Below are 12,337 nucleotides of genomic sequence, written 5' to 3' on the forward strand. Positions count from 1 at the left end.
GCTGGCTGCTCTATTTAACTCCACTCAGATCGTTACTAGATGCCAGCTGTCAATGTTCTAGTACTGGTTCAGATCTCTCTTGGATCTTTCTGAGGACCTGTCTACTCCAGCATAAGCTAAGTCCCTGCTAGTTAATTTGCTGATCTTTGTTTTCTTGTCCAGCTTGCTATCATGATATTGCCTTGCTAGCTGGAAGCTCTGGGAGGCAGAGTGGCACCTCCGCACCGTGAGTCGGTGCGGGGGTCTTTTTGCACACTCTGCGTGGCTTTTTGTAGTGTTTTGTGCTGACCACAAAGATACCTTTTCTATCCTCAGTCTGTTTAGTGAAGTCTGGCCTTCTTTGCTGAAACCTGTTTCATTCTTATGTTTGTGACTTTCATCTTAACTCACAGTCAATATTTGTGGGGGGCTGCCTTTTCCTTTGGGGAAATTTCTCTGAGGCAAGGTAGGCTTTATTTCCAATCTTTAGGGGTAGTTAGCTCTTAGGCTGTGAAGAGGCGTCTAGGCAGAGTTAGGTACGCTCCACGGCTATTTCTAGTGTGTGTGATAGGATTAGGCTTACGGTCAGCAGAGCTCCCACTTCCCAGAGCTTGTCCTGTGTGATAGTTTAACCATCAGGTCATTCCGGGTGCTCCTAACCACCAGGTCCATAACAGTACAGCTGGCCAGTAAAGTATTAATGCATCTCAATAGAGGGATAAGAGAAGTTCTGAGACCATTTTTTTTTTCTGCAGTGTGTTTTGTCTTTCTTTTCCCCTTAATCTCTGGGTGGTTCAGGACACAGGTGTATATATGGACATTCAAGGTCTGTCCTCTTGTATGGATCAACTCACTGCTAGGGTACAAAGCATTCAAGATTATGTAGTTCAGAATCCGATGTTATAGCCTAGAATTCCAATTCCTGATTTGTTTTCTGGGGATAGATCTAAGTTCCTGAATTTCAAAAATAATTGTAGACTGTTTCTTGCTTTGAAACCCCGCTCCTCTGGTGACCCCATTCAGCAAGTAAAAATCATTATTTCTTTGTTACGTGGCGACCCTCAAGACTGGGCATTTTCCCTTGCGCCAGGAGATCCTGCATTGCATAATGTGGATGCGTTTTTTCTGGCGCTTGGATTGCTTTATGATGAACCGAATTCAGTGGATCAGGCAGAGAAAATCTTGCTGGCTTTGTGTCAGGGTCAGGATGAAGCGGAGGTATATTGTCAGAAGTTTAGAAAGTGGTCTGTGCTTACTCAGTGGAATGAGTGTGCCCTGGCGGCAATTTTTAGAAGGGGTCTTTCTGAAGCCCTTAAGGATGTTATGGTGGGATTTCCCACGCCTGCTGGTCTGAATGAGTCTATGTCCTTGGCCATTCAGATCGATCGACGCTTGCATGAGCGCAAAGCTGTGCACCATTTGGCGGTATCTTCTGAACAGAGGTCTGAGCCTATGCAATGTGATAGGACTTTGACCAGAGCTGAACGGCAAGAACACAGACGTCAGAATGGGCTGTGTTTTTACTGTGGTGACTCCACTCATGCTATCTCTGATTGTCCTAAGCGCACTAAGCGGTTCGCTAGGTCTGCCACCATTGGTACGGTACAGCCTAAATTTCTTTTGTCCGTTACTCTGATTTGCTCTTTGTCGTCCTATTCTGTTATGGCATTTGTGGATTCAGGCGCTGCCCTGAATTTGATGGACTTGGAGTTTGCCAGGCGCTGTAGTTTTTTCTTGGAGCCCTTGCAGTATCCTATTCCATTGAGAGGAATTGATGCTACGCCTTTGGCCAAGAATAAGCCTCAGTACTGGACTCAATTGACCATGTGCATGGCTCCTGCACATCAGGAGGATATTCGCTTTTTGGTGTTGCATAATCTGCATGATGTGGTCGTTTTGGGTTTGCCATGGCTACAGGTCCATAATCCAGTATTGGATTGGAAATCAATGTCTGTGTCCAGTTGGGGTTGTCAAGGGGTACATGGGGATGTTCCATTGTTGTCAATTTCGTCTTCCACTCCTTCTGAAGTCCCTGAGTTTTTGTCGGATTACCGGGATGTATTTGATGAGCCCAAATCCAGTGCCCTACCTCCTCATAGGGATTGTGATTGTGCTATTAATTTGATTCCTGGTAGTAAGTTTCCTAAGGGCCGACTGTTCAATTTGTCTCTGCCAGAGCATGCCGCTATGCGGAGTTATATAAAGGAGCCCTTGGAGAAAGGGCATATTCGCCCGTCGTCGTCACCGTTGGGAGCAGGGTTCTTTTTTGTGGCCAAGAAGGATGGTTCTCTGAGACCTTGTATAGATTACCGCCTTCTCAATAAAATCACGGTCAAATTTCAGTACCCTTTGCCGCTACTGTCTGATTTGTTTGCTCGGATTAAGGGGGCTAGTTGGTTCACCAAGATAGATCTTCGAGGCGCGTATAATCTTGTGCGTATTAAGCAGGGCGATGAATGGAAAACAGCATTTAATACGCCCGAGGGCCATTTTGAGTACCTGGTGATGCCGTTCGGGCTTTCTAATGCTCCATCTGTGTTTCAGTCCTTTATGCATGACATCTTCCGAAAGTACCTGGATAGATTCATGATTGTATATTTGGATGATATTTTGGTCTTTTCGGATGATTGGGAGTCTCATGTGAAGCGGGTTAGAATGGTGTTCCAGGTCCTTCGTGCTAATTCCTTGTTTGTGAAGGGGTCTAAATGTCTCTTTGGAGTTCAGAAGGTTTCATTTTTGGGCTTCATTTTTTCCCCTTCTACTATCGAGAAGGACCCTGTTAAAGTTCAGGCCATTTATGATTGGACTCAGCCTACTTCTGTGAAGAGCCTTCAGAAATTCCTGGGCTTTGCTAATTTTTACCGTCGCTTCATCGCTAATTTTTCTAGTGTTGTTAAACCATTGACTGATTTGACCAAGAAAGGTGCTGATGTGGTCAATTGGTCCTCTGTGGCCGTTGAGGCTTTTCAGGAGTTGAAGCGTCGTTTTTCTTCTGCCCCTGTGTTGTGTCAGCCGGATGTTTCGCTCCCGTTTCAGGTCGAGGTTGATGCTTCTGAGATTGGAGCAGGGGCTGTATTATCTCAAAGAAGTTCTGATGGCTCGGTGATGAAACCATGTGCTTTCTTTTCTAGAAAGTTTTCGCCTGCTGAGCGCAATTATGATGTGGGCAATCGAGAGTTGTTGGCTATGAAGTGGGCATTTGAGGAGTGGCGACATTGGCTTGAAGGAGCCAAGCATCGCGTGGTGGTCTTAACGGATCACAAGAATCTGACTTATCTCGAGTCTGCCAAGCGGTTGAATCCTAGACAGGCTCGTTGGTCGTTGTTTTTCTCCCGTTTCGATTTTGTGGTTTCATACCTTCTGGGTTCTAAGAATGTGAAGGCTGATGCCCTTTCAAGGAGTTTCGTGCCTGATTCTCCGGGAGTTCCTGAGCCGGTTGGTATTCTCAAAGAGGGGGTGATTTTGTCTGCCATCTCTCCTGATTTACGGCGGGTGCTGCAGGAGTTTCAGGCTGTTAGACCTGACCGTTGTCCAGCAGAGAAACTGTTTGTCCCTGATAGATGGACTAGTAGAGTTATCTCTGAGGTTCATTGTTCGGTGTTGGCTGGTCATCCTGGAATCTTTGGTACCAGAGATTTGGTGGCTAGATCCTTTTGGTGGCCTTCCTTGTCACGGGATGTGCGTTCTTTTGTGCAGTCCTGTGGGACTTGTGCTCGGGCTAAGCCCTGCTGTTCTCGTGCCAGTGGGTTGCTTTTGCCCTTGCCGGTCCCGAAAAGGCCCTGGACGCATATTTCCATGGATTTTATTTCAGATCTCCCTGTCTCTCAAAGGATGTCGGTCATCTGGGTGGTTTGTGATCGCTTCTCTAAGATGGTCCATTTGGTACCCTTACCTGTTGTGATCCGCTTTTTGGGCTCCCCTGGTGGTGGCTGGTGGTACTGGAGGCTTGTGTGTGCTTTTCTCCCTCAGCTCACCTGTTTCCATCAGTTTTGGGAGTTCCCTATTTAGCCTTGCTCTCCAGTCACTTCCTTGCCGGTCATCATTGTAACCTGAGTCATTCAGTTGCATGTTCCTGCTTCTAGTCTGCTGATCAGCTAAGTGGACTCTTGTCCTTTTTGTTTTGTTTTTTTTGTCCAGTTTACAGTTTTGTCATTCCCTGTTACTGGAAGCTCTTGTGGACTGAAATTGCCACTCCTGTGTCATGAGTTGACACAGGAGTCTTAAAGTAATCTCAGGATGGGTTTTTGAAAGGGTTTTTCAGCTGACCGTGAAGTCCTCTTTTGTATCCTTCCTCTATCTAGTAAGTGGACCTCGCTTTGCTAAATCTACCTTCATACTGTGTATGTCTTTTCCTCTGAACTCACCGTTAATATATGTGGGGGCTACTATCATCTTTGGGGAATTTCACTAGAGGTAAGCCAGGTCTGTTCCTTCCTCTTCCAGGCGTAGTTAGTTCTCCGGCTGGCGCATGGCATCTAGGCAGCCGTAGGAATGCTTCCTGGCTACTGTTAGTTGTGTGGTAGATTTAGGTCACGGTCAGCTTGAGTTTCCATCACCCGAGAGCTAGTCTGTTATTTTGTGCTTCTGATGTTCCCATGCCATTGGGGAATCAGGACAGTATGACCGGCCGCTGTTAAAGTAATTGGCAGAAGAAAGGAGAGTAAAAGAAGTCTGTAGATTTTTTTTTTTTTTTTCCTCTCATGTTTGCTACTTAGTTGGCTCAGTTGTATTTCTGCTCTATTTACAGCCTTGCCTTTCTCTCCTTCTAACCCTTGAATGCTCTGATCTCTCCGGTTTAAGGATGGACCCTCAGAGTTTGGCTGCAGGTTTTAATAATCTTGCTACGAAGGTTCAGGATTTACAAGATTATGTTATACGTACTCCTATTTCTGAACCTAAGATTCCTACACCAGAGGTATTTTCCGGAGATAGATCTCGGTTTCTGAATTTCAAATGTAATTGTAAATTATTCCTTTCTCTCAGACCTCACTCCTCTGGAGATCCTGTTCAGAAGGTTAAGATTGTGATTTCTTTGCTGCGAGGTGACCCTCAAAATTGGGCATTTTCATTGACACCAGGGGATCCTGCGTTGCTCAATGTGGATGCGTTTTTTCTGGCTTTAGGGTTGCTGTATGAGGAACCTAATTTGGAGATTCAAGCTGAAAAAGCTTTAATAGCCCTGTCTCAAGGGCAAGATGAAGCTGAGATATACTGCCAAAAATTTAGTAAATGGTCTGTGCTTACTCAGTGGAATGAGTGTGCCCTAGCGGCAAATTTCAGAGAGGGCCTTTCTGATGCCGTTAAGGATGTCATGGTGGGGTTTCCTACGCCCACAGGTCTGAATGAGTCCATGACAATGGCGATTCAGATTGATCGGCGTTTGCTGGAGCGCAAACCCGTGCACCATTTGGCGGTATCTTCTGAAGGGATGCCAGAGAAAATGCAATGTGACAGAATTCTGTCAAGAAGCGAGCGGCAGAATTATAGGCGCAAAAATGGCTTGTGCTTCTACTGTGGTGATTCCGCGCATGTTATATCAGCATGCTCTAAACGTACTAGGAAGGTTGACAAGTCTGTTTCTATTGGCACTTTACAGTCTAAATTTCTTCTGTCTGTAACTCTGATTTGTTCATTATCAGTTATTACCGTGGATGCCTATGTGGACTCTGGCGCCGCTCTGAGTCTCATGGATTGGTCCTTCGCCAGGCGCTGTGGGTTTGATTTGGAGCCTCTGGAAGTTCCTATACCTCTAAAGGGTATAGATTCTACACCTCTGGCTTGTAATAGACCACAGTTCTGGACGCAAGTGACTATGCGTATGACTCCAGACCATCAGGAGGTGATTCGCTTCCTCGTGTTGCATAATCTACATGATGTTTTAGTGCTTGGATTACCATGGTTACAATCTCATAACCCAGTACTGGACTGGAAAACTATGTCTGTGTTAAGCTGGGGATGTCGGGGGGCTCATGGGGACATACCTTTGGTTTCTATCTCGTCATCTATTCCCTCTGAGATTCCGGCTTTTTTGTCGGATTTTGGGGATATTTTTGAGGAGCCTAAAATTGGTTCTCTCCCTCCCCACAGAGAGTGTGATTGCGCCATAGATCTGATTCCAGGCAGCAAATTTCCAAAGGGTCGTTTGTTTAACCTATCTGTACCTGAGCATGCTGCCATGCGAGAGTATGTTAAGGAGTCCCTGGAAAAGGGACATATTCGTCCTTCTTCGTCACCTTTAGGAGCTGGGTTTTTCTTTGTCTCTAAAAAGGATGGCTCGCTGAGGCCTTGTATTGATTATCGACTCCTGAATAAAATTACAGTCAAATATCAGTATCCGTTGCCGCTGCTTACTGATTTGTTTGCTCGTATAAGGGGGGCTAAGTGGTTCTCCAAGATTGATCTCCGGGGGGCGTATAATTTGGTGCGAATTAAGCAAGGGGATGAGTGGAAAACCGCATTTAATACGCCTGAGGGCCACTTTGAGTATTTGGTGATGCCTTTCGGCCTTTCTAATGCACCTTCAGTTTTTCAGTCCTTTATGCATGATATTTTCCGTGAATATCTGGATAAATTTATGATTGTGTATTTGGACGATATTTTGATTTTTTCTGAGGACTGGGAGTCTCATGTTCAGCAGGTCAGGAGGGTTTTTCAGGTCTTGCGGGAGAATTCTCTGTGTGTAAAGGGTTCTAAGTGTGTTTTTGGGGTTCAAAAGATTTCTTTTTTGGGGTACATTTTTTCCCCTTCTTCTGTTGAGATGTACCCTGTCAAGGTTCGGGCTATTTGTGACTGGACGCAGCCTACTTCTCTAAAGGGTCTTCAGAAATTCTTGGGCTTTGCTAATTTTTATCGTCGATTTATAACTGGTTTTTCTGGTGTTGCTAAGCCTCTTACGGATTTGACTAAGAAGGGTGCTGATGTTGCCAATTGGTCCTCTGCCGCTGTGGAGGCCTTTCGGGAACTTAAGCGCCGCTTTTCGTCTGCCCCTGTGTTGCGCCAGCCCGATGTCTCTCTCCCCTTTCAGGTTGAGGTCGATGCTTCCGAGATCGGAGCGGGGGCGGTTTTGTCGCAGAAAAGTTCCGATTGCTCAGTGATGAGACCTTGTGCGTTCTTTTCTCGAAAATTTTCTGCCGCCGAAAGAAATTATGATGTCGGTAATCGGGAGCTTTTGGCCATGAAGTGGGCATTTGAGGAGTGGCGTCATTGGCTTGAGGGTGCTAGACATCAGGTGGTGGTTTTGACTGATCACAAGAATCTGATTTACCTTGAGTCTGCCAGGCGCCTGAATCCTAGACAGGCGCGCTGGTCGTTGTTTTTCTCTCGGTTTAATTTTGTGGTCTCATATCTACCAGGTTCTAAGAATGTGAAGGCGGATGCCCTTTCTAGGAGTTTTGAGCCTGATTCCCCTGGTGATTCGGAACCTACAGGTATCCTTAAGGATGGGGTGATATTATCCGCTATTTCCCCAGATCTGCGACGTGCTTTGCAAGAGTTTCAGGCGGATAGACCTGATCGCTGTCCACCTGGTAGACTGTTTGTTCCTGATGATTGGACCAGTAGAGTCATCTCGGAGGTTCATTCTTCTACGCTGGCGGGTCATCCTGGAATTTTTGGTACCAGGGATTTGGTGGCTAGATCCTTCTGGTGGCCATCTCTGTCTCAAGATGTGCGTGTTTTTGTGCAGTCTTGTGATGTGTGTGCTCGGGCCAAGCCTTGTTGTTCTAGGGCTAGTGGGTTGTTGTCGCCCTTGCCTATTCCAAAGAGGCCTTGGACGCACATCTCTATGGACTTTATTTCTGATCTTCCTGTCTCTCAGAGGATGTCTGTTATCTGGGTGGTGTGTGACCGTTTTTCTAAGATGGTTCATTTGGTGCCATTACCGAAGTTGCCTTCCTCGTCTGAGTTGGTTCCTTTGTTTTTTCAAAATGTGGTTCGCTTGCATGGTATTCCTGAAAATATCGTTTCTGATAGGGGTACCCAGTTCGTTTCTAGATTTTGGCGGGCATTTTGTGCCAGGTTGGGCATTGATTTGTCTTTTTCGTCTGCCTTCCATCCTCAGACTAATGGCCAGACGGAGCGAACTAATCAAACTTTGGAGACGTATTTGAGGTGTTTTGTGTCTGCGGATCAGGATGATTGGGTTGCCTTTTTGCCGTTGGCGGAGTTTGCTCTTAATAATCGGGCTAGTTCTGCCACTTTGGTTTCCCCTTTCTTTTGCAATTTGGGGTTTCATCCCCGTTTTTCTTCTGGTCAGGTGGAATCTTCGGATTGTCCTGGAGTAGATGCTGTGGTGGATCGGTTGAATCGGATTTGGGGACAAGTGGTGGACAATTTGAATTTGGCCCAGGAGAGGACTCAGCGGTTTGCTAACCGCCAGCGTCGGGTTGGTCCTCGCCTTCGTGTTGGGGACTTGGTGTGGTTGTCTTCCCGTTTTGTCCCAATGAGGGTTTCTTCTCCTAAATTTAAGCCTAGGTTCATCGGTCCCTATAGGATTTTGGAGATTATTAACCCTGTTTCCTTTCGTTTGGACCTCCCGGCATCTTTCGCTATCCATAATGTGTTCCATCGGTCGTTGTTACGGAGATACGAGGTGCCGGTGGTTCCTTCTGCTGAGCCTCCTGCTCCTGTGCTGGTTGAGGGTGAATTGGAGTACGTTATAGAGAAGATCTTGGACTCCCGTATTTCCAGGCGGAGACTCCAGTATCTGGTTAAGTGGAAGGGCTATGGTCAGGAAGATAATTCTTGGGTAACTGCCTCTGATGTTCATGCCTCGGATTTGGTTCGTGCCTTTCATAGGGCTCATCCAGGTCGCCCTGGCGGTTCTTGTGAGGGTTCGGTGCCCCCTCCTTAAGGGGGGGTACTGTTGTGATCCGCTTTTTGGGCTCCCCTGGTGGTGGCTGGTGGTACTGGAGGCTTGTGTGTGCTTTTCTCCCTCAGCTCACCTGTTTCCATCAGTTTTGGGAGTTCCCTATTTAGCCTTGCTCTCCAGTCACTTCCTTGCTGGTCATCATTGTAACCTGAGTCATTCAGTTGCATGTTCCTGCTTCTAGTCTGCTGATCAGCTAAGTGGACTCTTGTCCTTTTTGTTTTGTTTTTTTTGTCCAGTTTACAGTTTTGTCATTCCCTGTTACTGGAAGCTCTTGTGGACTGAAATTGCCACTCCTGTGTCATGAGTTGACACAGGAGTCTTAAAGTAATCTCAGGATGGGTTTTTGAAAGGGTTTTTCAGCTGACCGTGAAGTCCTCTTTTGTATCCTTCCTCTATCTAGTAAGTGGACCTCGCTTTGCTAAATCTACCTTCATACTGTGTATGTCTTTTCCTCTGAACTCACCGTTAATATATGTGGGGGCTACTATCATCTTTGGGGAATTTCACTAGAGGTAAGCCAGGTCTGTTCCTTCCTCTTCCAGGCGTAGTTAGTTCTCCGGCTGGCGCATGGCATCTAGGCAGCCGTAGGAATGCTTCCTGGCTACTGTTAGTTGTGTGGTAGATTTAGGTCACGGTCAGCTTGAGTTTCCATCACCCGAGAGCTAGTCTGTTATTTTGTGCTTCTGATGTTCCCATGCCATTGGGGAATCATGACACTTGCCTAAATTGCCTTCCTCCTCTGATTTGGTTCCATTGTTTTTCCAGTATGTGGTTCGTTTGCATGGCATTCCGGAGAACATCGTGTCTGACAGAGGTTCCCAGTTTGTTTCAAGGTTTTGGCGGTCCTTTTGTGCTAAGATGGGCATTGATTTGTCTTTTTCTTCAGCTTTCCATCCTCAGACAAATGGCCAAACCGAACGAACCAATCAGACTTTGGAAACATATATGAGATGCTTTGTTTCTGCTGATCAGGATGATTGGGTGTCCTTCTTGCCTTTGGCTGAGTTCGCCCTTAATAATCGGGCCAGCTCAGCTACTTTGGTTTCGCCTTTTTTCTGTAATTCTGGTTTCCATCCTCGTTTTTCTTCAGGGCAGGTTGAGCCTTCTGACTGTCCTGGTGTAGATTCTGTGGTGGACAGGTTACAGCAAATTTGGACTCATGTAGTGGACAATTTGACATTGTCCCAGGAGAAGGCTCAACGTTTCGCTAACCGCCGTCGCTGTTGGTCCCCGACTTCGTATTGGAGATTTGGTTTGGTTGTCGTCTCGTTATGTTCCTATGAAGGTTTCTTCTCCTAAGTTTAAGCCTCATTTCATTGGTCCTTATAAGATTTCTGAAATTCTCAATCCTGTGTCATTTCGTTTGGCCCTTCCAGCTTCTTTTGCCATCCATAATGTGTTCCATAGGTCGTTGTTGCGGAGATATGTGGTGCCTATGGTTCCCTCCGTTGACCCTCCTGCCCCGGTGTTGGTTGAGGGGGAGTTGGAGTATGTGGTGGAGAAGATTTTGGATTCTCGTATTTCGAGACGGAAACTTCAGTACCTGGTCAAGTGGAAGGGTTATGGTCAGGAAGATAATTCCTGGGTTGTTGCCTCTGATGTTCATGCTGCCGATCTAGTTCGTGCCTTTCATTTGGCTCGTCCTGATCGGCCTGGGGGCTGTGGTGAGGGTTCGGTGACCCCTCCTCAAGGGGGGGGTACTGTTGTGAATTCTGTTCTCAAACTCCCTCCTGTGGTCATGAATGGTACTTCGGCGAGTTCTGTCCATGGACTCCCTCTGGTGGCTGTGAGTGGAGCTGCTGGTTCTGAGGTTCCTTCCTCAGCTGACCTCGTTTGGTCCTAGGCTGGCTGCTCTGTCATGATCTCAATGGCAAGAGAACATAGCATAAGCATATATAGGAACTAGCTCTTGGAAGATGGGAACTGAGCTGACCATGAACTAAACCTAACGCACAACTAGCAGTGGCCGGGTAGCATGCCTACGTTGATTCTAGATGCCCAGCACCAGCCGGAGGACTAAATAAAGCTAGCAGAGGAAAATATTAGTCCTAGCTCACCTCTAGAGAAATACCCCGAAAGGAGACAGAGGCCCCCCACATGTACTGGCGGTGAGTTGAGATGAAATAACAAACATAGTATGAAAATAGGTTTAGCAAATTTGAGGTCCACTTACTACATAGCAGAAGACAGAAAGGACACTTTCATGGTCAGCTGAAAACCCTATCAAAAAACACCATCCAGAAATTACTTTAAAACTCTGGCATTAACTCATAACACCAGAGTGGCAATTCCTGTTCACAAGAGCTTTCCAGACACAGTAACGAAACTACAGCTGTGAACTGGAACAAAAATGCAAAAACAAACATGGACAAGAGTCCAACTTATCTAGTAGTTGTCTAGGAGCAGGAACAAGCACAGAGAGGCTTCTGATAACATTGTTGACCGGCAAGCAACTAACAGAGCAGCAAGGTTATATAGCGACTCCCACATCTTGATGGGAACAGGTGAACAGAGAAGATGAAGACACCAGTTCAATTCCACCAGTAGCCACCGGGGGAGCCCAGAATCCAAATTCACAACAGTACCCCCCCCTCAAGGAGGGGGCACCGAACCCTCACCAGAACCACCAGGGCGATCAGGATGGGCCCTATGAAAGGCACGAACCAGATCGGAGGCATGAACATCAGATGCATTCACCCAAGAATTATCCTCCTGGCCGTATCCCTTCCACTTGACCAGATACTGGAGTCTCCGTCTGGAAACACGAGAGTCTAAGATTTTCTCCACAACGTACTCCAACTCACCCTCAACCAACACCGGAGCAGGAGGCTCAACGGAAGGCACAACCGGTACCTCATACCTGCGCAATAATGACCGATGAAAAACGTTATGAATAGAAAAGGATGCAGGGAGGTCCAAACGGAAGGAAACAGGGTTAAGAATCTCCAATATCTTATACGGGCCGATAAACCGAGGCTTAAACTTAGGAGAAGAGACCCTCATAGGGACAAAACGAGAAGACAACCACACCAAATCCCCAACAGAAAGCCGAGGACCAACACGACGGTGGCGGTTGGCAAAAAGCTGAGTCTTCTCCTGGGACAACCTCAAATTGTCCACCACCTGCCCCCAGATCTGATGCAATCTCTCCACCACAGCATCCACTCCAGGACAATCCGAAGATTCCACCTGACCAGAGGAAAATCGAGGATGAAACCCCGAATTACAGAAAAACGGGGACACCAAAGTGGCAGAGCTGGCCCGATTATTAAGAGCGAACTCCGCCAATGGCAAAAAAGCAACCCAATCATCCTGGTCAGCAGACACAAAACACCTCAGATATGTCTCCAGGGTCTGATTAATCCGCTCGGTCTGGCCATTCGTCTGAGGATGGAAAGCGGACGAAAAAGATAAATCTATGCCCATCCTAGCACAGAATGCCCGCCAAAATCTAGACACGAATTGGGTCCCTCTGTCAGAAACGATATT

This window comes from Ranitomeya variabilis, chromosome 3, assembly GCF_051348905.1.
Source record: "Ranitomeya variabilis isolate aRanVar5 chromosome 3, aRanVar5.hap1, whole genome shotgun sequence".
Lineage (NCBI taxonomy): Eukaryota > Metazoa > Chordata > Amphibia > Anura > Dendrobatidae > Ranitomeya > Ranitomeya variabilis.